The sequence below is a fragment of the Nomascus leucogenys genome, chromosome 15 (genome assembly GCF_006542625.1).
Source record: "Nomascus leucogenys isolate Asia chromosome 15, Asia_NLE_v1, whole genome shotgun sequence".
Lineage (NCBI taxonomy): Eukaryota > Metazoa > Chordata > Mammalia > Primates > Hylobatidae > Nomascus > Nomascus leucogenys.
In genome coordinates, this window is record NC_044395.1 from 75602709 (window position 1) to 75615760 (window position 13052).

At 35.8% G+C, this 13052-nt stretch overlaps 1 protein-coding gene and 1 pseudogene across 1 annotated transcript in view; one reads left to right on the forward strand and one right to left on the reverse strand.

Moving 5' to 3' along the window:
* Positions 1-13052, forward strand: part of PDE3B (phosphodiesterase 3B) — a 227200-nt gene that overhangs the window by 27610 nt on the left and 186538 nt on the right. The window lies entirely within an intron of this gene.
* Positions 2447-3579, reverse strand: LOC100599505 (annotated as a pseudogene).

The window sequence follows — 13052 nt, forward strand, 5'->3', positions numbered from 1 at the left end:
CATGCCCAGCATATTTAACAATATTTATTGAGCACATACAAATGTGCCGGGTATTGCCCTGGATACTGTGATTAGTACAGTGAACAAGACACATCAGTCTCCTGCCCTAATGGAGCTTTAAGAAATTTTAGCAGAGGGAAATAGAAAGTAAAAACACAGTGAAATAAATTTTAGGTAGTTTTAAGTACTGTGATGCATGAAGAAAATAAAACAGAATAATAGTATAAAGGGATACTAGGGCTTTGGATGGTGGAGTTGGAGGTGGTGCTTTAGGTATGGTAGAAAGGGAAAGCCTCTCTGAAGAGGTGACATTTTAACCAGCATATAAATGTTGAGAAGGAGCTGGTCATGCTGAGGGAAGCACATTCTAGGCAGAAGAACTAGCAAAGGCCCTGTGTTGGGAAAGATCTTGACGTGCTTGTTAGAAAGGAAACTGGGTGGCTAGAGAGTGGTAGGAGTGGTAAGAACAGTGTGGATCACATAAGGCCTTATACACCTTGTTAACATTTACATTTCACTCCAATTGCATTCTAATGGCAAGTAATGAGACAATTTTATGGTATAATTTATGTTTAAAAAAGATTATTCTTGCTTGTTTATGGGCTATCAACAGAATAGCTATAGAGTGGAAGCAGGAAGATAGGAGGCTGTTGCAGTTATCCAAGTGAGACATAATAGTGACTTGGACTATCTCAGATGACTTTCTCCCCCATTCATCCCTGGATAGAATGTCCTTTTAAAAAATATTTTGTAGGCCAGGCATGGTGGCTCATCCCTGTAATCCTAGCTCTTTGGGAGGCCGAGATGGGAGGATTGCATGAGGCCAGGAGTTCGAGACCAGTTTGGGTGAAATAGCAAGACTCCGTTTTTACAAAAAATTAAAAAAATTAGCCAGGCATGGTAGTATGTGCCTGTGTTCCTAGCTACTCAGGGGGCTGAGGTGGGAGGCTAGGAATTCAAGGCTGCAGTGAGCTGTGATTGTGGTACTATACTCCAGCCTGGGTGACAGAGTGAGACCTTGTCTCAAATATATATATATGTGTGTGTGTGTGTGTGTGTGTGTATATATATATATTTTATAGTGTTTACCAGATACTACTGTTAAAGTATCTTTATATTATATTTTAATTAATGTATACAGTTTGCTTCCTCATTAGATTCTGAGTTTCTTAAGCACAAGGACAATGTCTTATCCCTTTTCTTACTATTTTAGGTAGCATTATAGCACTGTTGTTAACTTTGCACTTAAGGCATTGCTGTTAAGTGAATTCATAAAACTTCTACCGGAACACAGGGCTTTTTATAGCTATTACAAATGGCACAGTTAAATTACGTAACTGCAATAAGGTAAGCTAGATTTGAAATGGAATTAAAAAAATACTTTCCCATATTTTACACAGAGAATGTAGTTTGCATATAGTTTAGGAAAACCTACTAAGAAGGGAAAATCACAATGTTTTATTAGGGGTGAAACACAAATCAGAAAGACTTAGGGAAATAAAACCAAGAGCTAGTTTTGTTGCTCTGTTATGATAAAGGCTAAACTAATGTTAACAAGAGGCAAATATAGTGGCTCAAGTAAGAAAGAAGTTTATTTATCATATAACAACAGGTCACACATTCAGGCTGCTGGGTCTTTCACGGGCTCCTTCCTTTATGTTGCTCTGCCACCTCTTAGGATCTTGTCTTAATTTGCATGGTCAAGCTAGGACATTGTCACACTTATCTTCCAGTCAGTGGGGAAGGGGAAAGAGAGAGTCCACAGAGTCCAGATAAATAATTTTATTTTAAATAAGTGAGGTGAAAGTTGCATGTATCATCTTGCTTATATTCCACTGGTACTTAGTCATACGGTCTTACTCAGCTACTAGAGAGATGGAGAAATGTAGTTTTTAGCTGGGGAATCATAGCAAAAACTTAACTTTTTTTTTTTTTTTAAATTTAAAGAAAATCTGTTGAAGATCTGAAAAACAATTCCTAAAAGATAGACTTTTCCAGAAAACACTAGCTACACAATGCATTGCGTCTATCACGTTAAAACATGCATTAGACACAAATACAAAAACCATGAAACAAGCCACCGTTCTTCAACAATTTGAGCAAAGATAAAATGCCTAAGTAACAACATGGATGACTTGCAAAGGATGGGCTCTTTAAGCACCATCAAAAAAAAAAAAGCACAAATGGATGAGTGTGTTCAGTCATATACACTGAATTGAACCTTTGGCACTAGGAATCAGAGTATTTTGTCATATAGCATTAACATGTTATAAAAGTGCGTAGTGTCAAAGGAATAGAATCACCAACATTCGAAAGCAGCTTTGTCAACGAGGCAATAAAACACTCTACAGCATATCCTCTGTTGTCCATCATTGAATACACTGGTAGTGACTTTGAAATGAAAAAAAAAAAAGGAGCTATTACCCCTTTTATTTTCTTTGTTTAAAACAAAACAGAAAACAAACATCAGTTGTTACACACTAACATCTTCAAAGCACATCATTTGTGCAAGAGATAGACTAAGAACAAAAATGTGTTTACAGAGATCCAAACATAAGTGAGTGAGAGCGCCTCCCACATGGCTTTCCGATGGTTCTCAGGAGGAGCCACTTCATAATCTCTGGCACTAAACAAAGTTGCAGAATTCTTTGCCAGGTACTTTAGGAAATCATGAAGATAATTCAGTAATTAAGCAAGGCTCTTCTCATCTAGAGGTGTATAGGCCAACATTGTTCCAATTCGTACAAATAATCTCAGGAGATGTGGCACTCCATACACCTGGGACATGGGTGCCTTGGGGTGATCTGCAAGAATTTCGGCATACTGTGGTCTCTCAAATTTGTAGAGTAGTTGGGTGCCCAATATTACGTTGATGTATTCTTTTATCCCTGCCACAACTTCATTAACCGCATACTCCTTAGTATCTGTGTTTTCACCAGATTTCTTGTAATTTGCATAATCCTCAAGAATGGAATCCACATTCTTCTTGGCAGGAAGTTAAAAGAGCTGTTTTTGCCTGGTAATTAAGTCCCAGTCATCAACAAGCCACAGTTTTAGCTCTTCAGGAATCTTTACTTTAACTTCAACTCTGTTCATGAATGTTTCCTCATTTTCAACAGTAGGCTCTACCTGGGCCCTTTTCTTCCGAGGAGGCCAAGGAGTCTCACTGGTACTGCCACCATCTCCATTTCCAGGGGTTTTCTGTTTGTTCTTTTTTGTTTTCACTTCAACATTTTTCTGTTGGAGACCAGATGTCTTCTTTCCTGGGGCAGCCCCTCTCATCTTCCCCTCTGCATACTGCTCCTGATTGGCTTTTTGAAGTTCTTACTGTTTCTGCAAATTGGTGTCCTTGTATTTAAGTACTCTGTTCTCTGGAAGCCACTCATCCCAATTTTTATTCCAACCACTGTAATGTATAAAGTATTTCACTTGTTTGTCCTTTATGGCGACCTTTACACACTTTGTTTCATGAAGAAGAGGCCCATGAAAGCACAGCACTCACTCAACCTCTTGGAATTTAGGCTTTGGGTCCTGTTTTGACGCCATTTATAAGTGATTTGCTGCCTCCTCCTTCTCCTACCACCCCCAACTAAAACTTTACTAACTTTGATTTTCAGCTAAGAATCTACTATAGTTGCTGTTATTTGAACTACTTAAAGTGAATATGAGGGTAACAATTAATTAATTTCTGCTTCTTACCCCCATAGGAAAAATATTGAATTTCTATATAGCACTTACACTTAGGGGGAGGCATCTTGATCCTGATTTCAACTGGGATGAAAAACTGATTTTATTAATATTCTAAGAAAAGCTTTTATTTGTATTTTTATTAAAAATGAAGTTATGTTCAAATGAAAGAGAGTATGTATGAGTCTTGAAAATTGTTACTTTAGGTAAGGCAGGACTACTAATTTTTTTATTTTTATAAAGAAGCAACTCTTGCTCACCAAAGGGCTTGTAGAAATGGTGGGCTGGTTGCCCTCACGGCAGGTATAAAGGATACAGTTGTATAATATTTCTATTAAGGCAGTTTGGGATAAGGGATTTCTTATTGCTTTTAATATATCTCTTCCTTGTTATCACATATTAGGTTGATATAATTCTTCATCAGGTAGAACTGAAGTTCTCAGAGTTGGAGTTGAGGATGAAAAGCTGCTTTAGAACCTTTTAGGCATTAAGTCTGTGTTTCTGTTTTCAGGACTGTCTCCTAAAGAGAGGTAACTTTTTTTTCTGTTGGGTAGTAAATTATCACCTATTTCTCTATTTCTTAAGAGCAGACATAATCTTTGGGGTTGTTCCTTTATAATCTTGATTCAGTATTTTTTCTTTCTTATTAATATTGTTATTCATTTTATTTTTTGCTTATTTTTAAAAAAATTCAAATAATTTACATATAATAAAATGCATGGGCCTAAATGTAGAGTTGAAGTTTTGATGGTTATATACACTTACGTAATCATGAACCAAAACAAGATACAGAATCTTTCCTTGAACTTCTTTCCAATCTGTTCCATCCAGCTCCTCAGAGACAGCCACTTACTGATTTCTATTGCCATATATTTGTTTTACCTGTTTTTTAACCTCTTTAAATGGAATTATACAGTATGCATTCTTTTGTGTTGAGCATCTTTCACTTTATATACTGTCCTGTAATTCATTCATATTGTTTTGTATATCAGTCATGTGAATATATTCAATGAATATGTTCCCTCAATGAATATATTTTATGAATACATCACAATTTATTTATTATTCTGTCACAATTTGTTTATACATTCTTATGTTGATGAATATTTAGGTTTCCAGTTTTTGCCTTATGAATTAGGCTGCTCTGAGCATTCTTGTGCAAGTCTTTTTTGTGGAGACATGTATTCATTTCTGTTGGGTAAATACCTAAGAGTGAAATTGTTAAGTCAGAGTAGATGTGTATTTAATATTAAAAGAAACTGACATATACTTTTTCAAAGTGGTTGTACCATTTACACTCCTACCAGCAATAAATGAGATTTCCAGTTGCCCCACATCCTCACCAACATTTGATGTCGCCATTCTTTTATTTTAGCCATATAGTACCTGTGATATTGAATGCCTTTTTATGTTCTTATTGACCATTTATGTATCTTCTTTTGTGAAATGTTCAAGTCTTTTGCTAATTTTAAAACTGGATTGTTGACTTTCAAAAAATTACTGGTTTGTAGTTGTTTTAGACAGTCATGTGTTGCTTAACAGTGAGGATATGTTCTGAGAAATGTGTTAGGTGATTTCGTCATTGTGCAAACATCATAGAGTACTTACACAAACCTAGATGTTACAGCCTACTCCACACCTAGGCTATATGTTATAGCCTATTGCTTCTAAGATACAAACCTGTACAGCATGTTACTGTACTGAATGCTGTAGGCAGTTGTAAATGATGCTAAGTATTTGTATATCTAAATATATTTAAACATAGAAAAAGTACGGTAAAAATATGTACACCTGTATAGGGCACTTACCATGAATGGAGCTTGCAGGACTGGAAATTGCTTTTGGTGAGTCAGTGAGTGAGAGGTGAGTGAATGCAAGGTCTAGGACATTACTGTACACTATTATGGACTTTATAAACACTGAACACTTAGGCTTTTTAGTTTTCCAGTTACTTTATAAAAAAGTAATTGCATCACAATGTCATGACAGCTACAACTGAAAGTTCATTATGTGGCATGTCACTATATTATGAATGTGAGTCCTTTGCCACAGGTATGTATTATGAATATTTTCTCTCAATCTGTTGCTTACCTCTTCATTTTCCAAATATCTTTGGATAAGCAGACATTTTAATTTTAATTCTAATGCACTAATTTTTTTCCTTTACATTTAGTGCTTTTTTTATACCTTAAGAAATTTTTGCTTAAGCATCTCTAAGGTACTCTGTTTTCTTCTAGAAGTTTTATGGTATATGATCTAACTTGAAGTAATTTTTTGGGTATGGGGTAAGGTAGGGAGTCAAAGTTTGCTTTTTCCATGTAGATAACCAGTTGTTCCAGCACTGTTTTGTTGAAAAGACTTGGCACCCTTGTCTAAAATAAATTGATAGTATATTTGTTGGCTTACATATAGGAAGCTAGCCTTAGTTTTTAATTTTTTTTCTGATTTAAATTCTAAAAAAAATGAAAACCAGGGATAGTACCTATAATGGGTAAGATGGCACTTATTTTGTTGTATTTTAGAGTTTTCTGGTGGTGTCATTTTCAGAATACATGTTGAGTTCCTTAGAATAAAGGAAATGAAGCTTATTTCTTTTATTCTCAAGCCAAATCACTGTCTGAGGATTGAGGAAGTAATCCAGGGTTTGATATGGGGCTCATGGCATAAGGTTAGGTAGCCTGTTATCTTTAACTTTCTAGATTACTTCATAAAAATAACTTGCCTATGTGTAATGATATCTTTCTATGTTTTAGATGTTCAAAGTACTGAATTGTAAACATATTCTCACTTAATCTTTCCCTCAAATCTTAAGTATTTACCTTTTATTTTTTAAAATTTAAAATAAAAAATTAACAGAGTAAAATAGATGTTTTTTGGTATATGGTTCTATCAATTTTACCATGAGTATAGATTTTGTATATCCACTACGGCATTCAGGACATAGAGTTGTCCCATTACTCCCAAAAGTTCTCTTGTGCTTTCTATCCGTTTGTAGTTGTATCTTCCTTCTATCCCTAATCCCTGGTAACTACTAGTCTCTTTTCCTTCACTGTAGTTTTATCTTTTTGATGTCATAAGTGAAATCACACAGCACGTAACCTTTTGAGACTGGCTTCTTTTATTTAGCATAATGCCTTTGAGATTCATCCGAGTTGTTGCGTGAACCAGTTTATATTTTATTGTTAAGTAGTAGTCCATTGGTTGGATGTACCTGTTTATCCATTCATTCACCTTTTTTTTTTTTTTTTTTTGGGGACAGAGTTTTGGTCTGCTGTCCAGGCTTGAGTGAGTGCAGTGACACGATCTTGGCTCACTGCAACCTCCGCCTCCCAGGTTCAAGTGATTCTCATGCCACAGCCTTTGGAGTAGCTGGGATTACGGGCATGTACCACCACGCCTGGCTGATTTTTGTGTTTTTAGTAGAGATAGGGTTTTCCCATGTTGGCCAGGCTGGTTTTGAACTGGCCTCAAGTTATTCACCTGTCTTAGCCTCCCAAAGTGCTGGGATTACAGGCATGAGCCACTGCACCTGGCCTATCCATTCATTCTTTGAAGAATAATTAGTTTTTTTTTTTCCAGTTGTGTTGATTAGGCATAGAACTGCTGTAAACATTCACGTACAAGTTTTTGTGTGAACATTAGTTTTTATTCCTCTAGTGTAATACCTGAGAGTGGGATTGCTGGGTCATTTGTTAAGTGTATATTTAACTTTATAAGAAATTGCCACTGTTTTCCAGAGTGTTCATGTCATTTTGCAGTTTTACCAGCAGTGTATGAAAATTCTAGTAGTTCCACATCCTGACCAGCACTTGGTATTGTTAGTATTTTTTAGTTTAGTCATTCTAGGTGTGTAGTGGTATTGCATCATGATTTAAATTTGCATTTCTTTAATGGGTAATGATTTTGAGCATCTGTTTTTTATGGGTTTATTTCCATTATATATCATCTTTGGTTAAGTGGATATAAGTCTTTTGTTGGATTTGTGATTTGCAAATATTTCCTTCCAGTTTGTAGCTTGTTTCTTCATTCTATGAACAATGTCTTTCAGAGAACCGAAGATTTTAATTGTAATGAAGTTCAGTTTTTAAAGTTTTTATTTTATAAGTTCTTTTGATGTAATATTTAAGAACTTTTTAACCACAGGACATGTATATTTTTTCTTATGTTTTCTTATAAATCTTATAAAAAAGTTTAATAGCTTTATGTTTTACCTTAAGACCTGTGATGCATTTTGAGTTGATTTTTGTATAAAGTGTTAAGTTTAGGTTTATTTTCTCCTACATACAGAATTTCCAATTCTAACATCATTTGTTGTATACTCTCCTTTGTTTATCGAATGGCTTTGGCACCTTTGTCAAGAATTAATTTGCTATATTTATGTGGATTTATTTCCGGGTTATTGATTCGTCACATTGATCAATTGTCATTCCCTCTGCCAATACCACACTGTCTTGATTACTAGAAAATTGTGTAGTGTGAATCTTCTTATCTTTTTTTTTCAAAATTGTTTGACCTTTGCATAAACATTTTAGAATCAACTTGTTTATATCTATGAAAAATTTGGCTGGGATTTTCATTATAATCGCATTAAATTAGTAGAGTCAGTTTGGGTAGAATTGACATTTTTAGGCTCTTGAGCCCCTATGCGGGGGCTCACTCCCACTCTGTGGAGTGTACTTTCATTTTCAATAAATCTCCACTTTTGTTGCTTCATTCTTTTCTTGCTTTGTTTGTGCATTTTGTCCAATTCTTTGTTCAAGACATCAAGAACCTAGACACCCTCCACCGGTAACATATTTTGGCAAGCCAGCCAGGATGTAAAATAAGTTTGGGATTTATTTTTTTCCTTTTCCTCTCTGCTCCATGCAGGGGAATCTCTCCTTCACTCAGGACCCTTGGTGGGCAGTGCCTAAACACAGAGGCAACTGCAGATTTCTGGCTGGGGTCACTCTGAAGGACTCTTTTCTGTCTTTTCTGGTTGTGGTCCCTGATCCCGACATGTGGAGCAGCTCAGGGCGAACTCACACGTGTTCCAGGCAACTTAAATCTTCTTTTCTTACACTAAATTTTTCCCTTACTCTACTTGACTGGCTAAGGACAAAAGAAACCCACCTAGCCTCCAGTTCCTATCACTACAGTTCAGGGAATGGAGCAAAGTCCACTTTGCTCCATCACTCTAGTGGAACAGGAAGCATGCTGTTCCACTAGAGTGGGACCAAATGCTCCTCCTTTGCTCCATCACTGTAGTGGACCAGGAAGCATGGGAAAAGATGGCTTTATCAAATTATAAGGATTCTGAAAGTCAGGGATTATACCTACGAACCAAAGGGAAGCTCATAGTAGTAGACCATTGCCTCTGGAGGGAAAACATGCAAAGTGGCACTGGTGCCCACCTAAAGTCAGAGACGTCTGATACTCTTAAGACTGGACCCCAAAGAGGGATGCTCCAGGGGATCCTTCAGACCTCAACATCTCTGAAGGGAACACCCTTGGCGGAGGTCCTAAGGCCTAGTACTAAGCCCTCCTTAGAATTTTATCTCACAGTTGCAATACTGTTTGGCCCCAGTATTGTTTGGAATCAAGTGTGCTGTTGAATGGGAAAGTGAGATGGAGTTGCATGTATCCAGGCTTTGATGCTGCTGTTCTAAGCAGGGTCAGGCCTGGTTATATGTAATGTTCTCCTTCGGTGCTGTTTGGCCCCAGTGTTCTTTGGAGTCTGGGGAGGTTTGAACTTTAAAAATTAAACTGCCATGGAAACTGCTTTACCTGAAATTTTGGTTCACTGCCTTCATTGGATTAACTATTGGGGCAAACAAAAGTAAAACCGGCAAGTTTGTACTGCTATCTCATGGCTAGAGTTCCAAGGTAAAAGCTATTGAATCTTCATTTGTGTGTGTATATACATGTCTAGATGTGTTTATTTGTATGTACACTTATTGTTATACATTCTGTCTACCAAATTGACATACACATAAAAGAGTACTCATAAGTTAAATAAGTCTAAGTACTTTTCAAGTTCATGTGACTTAAGTATAACTTTACTAAACAAGCTGGTTTTAAAATTATTGGTAAAATAAAAATAGAAATGACTTCAAAAAAAAAAAAAGAATGGGCATTTTTACTGTTGGGTCTTCCAATCCATGGACATGATTTATCTCTTCATGTACTTAGGTCTTCTTTGATTTTATTCATCAGTGTTTTGTAATTTTTAGCATATAAACCCTGTTGACTTTTTGTTTGATTTACATGTAAGTACAGATCCTCCTCAACTTATGATGATGGGGTTATGTATCCAGATAAACCCATCGTAAGTTGAAAATATTGTAAGCCAAAAACATATTTTTGGCTTACAATATTCTCACCAGTCAAAACCAAACTTTCAATTTATGGTATTTTCACCAGTGAAAAGCACACTTTTGACTTAATATTTTCAAACCAGTGAAAAGCATTTTTATCAGTTGAAAGCACACTTTCAAATTGTGATATTTTCAACTTACAGTGCATTTATCTGGACATAACCTCATTGTAAGTCGAGGAGCATACTGAGTGTATATTGCTTTTGTACCACTATGATACAGTTTGGCTGTGTTCTCATCCAAATCTCATCTTGAATGGTGGCTCCCACAATTCCCATGTGTCATTATTTCCAGTGGGAAGTAATTGAATCGTGGAGGAGGGTCTTTCCTGTGCTGTTCTTGTGATAGTGAATAAGTCTCATGAGATCTGATGGTTTTATAAGGGAGAGTTTCCCTGCACAAGTTCTCTCTTGCCTGCCACCATGTAAGACATGACTTTGCTCCTCCTTTGCCTTCTACCATGAGTGTGAGGACTTCCCCACCATGTGGAACTGTGACTCAATTAAACCTCTTTCCTTTATAAATTACCCAGTCTCATGTATGTCTTTATTAGCAGTGTGAGAACAGACTAATACACATTGTAAAGCTGAAAAATTGTAAGTTGTACCATCATAGGTTGAGGACTGTCTGTATTTTATTTCTTAGAGCTGTTGTAAATGGTATTTAGAAAGAATTGGTTTCTGGTTCCTCTTTGCTAGTATATAGAAATACGATTGAGTTTTGTGTGTTGGCTGTGTATTCTGTGATGTTGCTGAATTCATTTATTAGTTCTAGAAGCATTTTTCATAGATTTCTTGGGATTTTTCTATGTACAGTTGACCCTTGAATAACGCGGCAAGGTGGAAGTTAGGGATGCTGACCCCTGAAGCAGTTGAAAATCTACAAATAACTTTTGACTCCCCCAAACCTAACTACTGATAGCCTACTGTTGACTGGAAGCCTTACCATCAACATAAACAGTCAATTAGCACATATTTTTATGTTATATATGTTATGTACTATATTCTTACAATAAAGTAGGCTAGAGAAAAGAAAATGATATGAAGAGAATCACAAGGAAGAGAAAATATGTTTATTGTTTAATTCATGGAAGTGGATTATCATAAAGGTCTTCATCCTCACTGTCTTCACATTGAGTAGGTTGGGGAGGCGGAGGAAGAGGAACAGTTAGTCTGTCTGTCTCAGGGGTGGCAGAGGCAGAGGAAAATCCACATATAAGTGGACCTGTGCAGTTCAAATCTGTGTTCAAGGGTCAACTGTAAATGATAATGTTGTCTGTCAATAGGACAGTTTGATTTCTTTCTTTCTAATCTGTATACCTTTTATTCATTATTTTCCTGCTTTATTGCGCTGGCTAGGACTTCCAGTACCATGATGAATAAGATAGATGTGATATTATATTTTTTCCTTGGTTCCAATCTAGGAAACCATTAAATATGATGTTGGCTGTAGCTTTTGTTTAGATGCCCTTTATTATGTTGGGGAAGTTCCTTTCAGTTCTTAGTTTGCTGAGAGTTTTTATCATGAATGAATGTTGAATGCTGTCAAAATGCCTTTTTTTGCATCAATGTGATCATGTGGGTTTGTTTTTAAACTGTTAATATGATGGATTACATTGGTCGATTTAAAAAATATTGAACAGCTTTGCATTCCTAGTATAAATCCCACCTGATTGTGATATATTCTTATACATTGCTGGATTTGATTTGTTGATATCTTATTAAGGATTTTTGTTGTTGCTATGTTGATAAGGGACATAGGCCTGTAGTTTTTTTTCTTTTTTTAGTTTTTGGTATTGGGGTAATGGTGACTCTCAAAACGAATTGGGAAGTGTTCCCTCCTGTATTGTCAGAAATGAGTGTATAGACCTGGTTTTATTTCTTCTTTTTAAAATATTTTTCTTTTATTGATACATAGTATTGATTTTTTTTTTTTTTGAGATGGAGTTTGGCTCTTGTCCAGGCTGGAGTGCAATGGCATGATCTCAGCGCACCACAACCTCCACTTCCCAGGTTCAAGTGATTCTCCTGCCTCAGCCTCCCAAGTAGCTGGGATTACAGGCATGCACCACAATGCCCAGCTAATTATTTTCTGTTTTTATTAGAGACAGAGTTTCTCCATGTTGATCAGGCTGGTCTTGAACTCCCGACCTCAGGTGATCTGCCCACCTCAGCCTCCTAGAGTGCTGGGATTACAGGCGTGAGCCACTGTGCCTGCCCTGATTTTTTCTTTTAATGTTGGGTTGAATTTGCTAGTGAAACCATCTGGGTCTAAATTTTTTTTTCTTTTTTTTTTTGGAAAGCTTTAAACTATGTATTGAACTTATTTAATAGTTATAGAATTATTCAGAATATCTATCTCATCATTGGTGAGCTTTGGTAGTTTGAATTTTTCAAGTAATTGATTCATTTCATCTAAGTTACTGAATTTATGTATTAAGTGTTATTTGTAGTGTTATTTTATTATCCTTGTAATATCTATGGAGTCTATAGTGATATTCCTCTTTTATTCTTGTTATTGGTAATTTATGTCTATCTTTTTTTTCTTTATCAGTTTTGTTTGAGGTTTATAAATTTTTAAATCTTTTCAAAGAATGAGATTTGGTTTCATTAATTTTCTCTATTGTTTTTCTGTTATCACTCCTATTGATGTCTGAGCTGATCATTATTTCTTTTTTTTCTGCTTGCTTTAGGTTTATTTTGGTCTTCTTTTACTAATTTGTTAAGATGGAAACTTAGATGATTAATTTTGGATTTTTCTTCTTTTCTAATATAAGCATTAGATTCTTTGAGTTTCCCTCTAAGCACTACGCTAGCTGTGTGCTATAAATTTTGATAGATTGCATTTTAGTTTTTATTTGGTTCAGACTATCTTCTAATTTCTCCTTAAACTTCCTCTTTGAACGCTGGCTTATTTAGAAGTTATTTAATTTCTAAGTGTTTGAAGTATTTCTGCCCTCTTTTTGTTACCTATTTCTGGTTCAATTTCATTATGATCAGAGAACATACT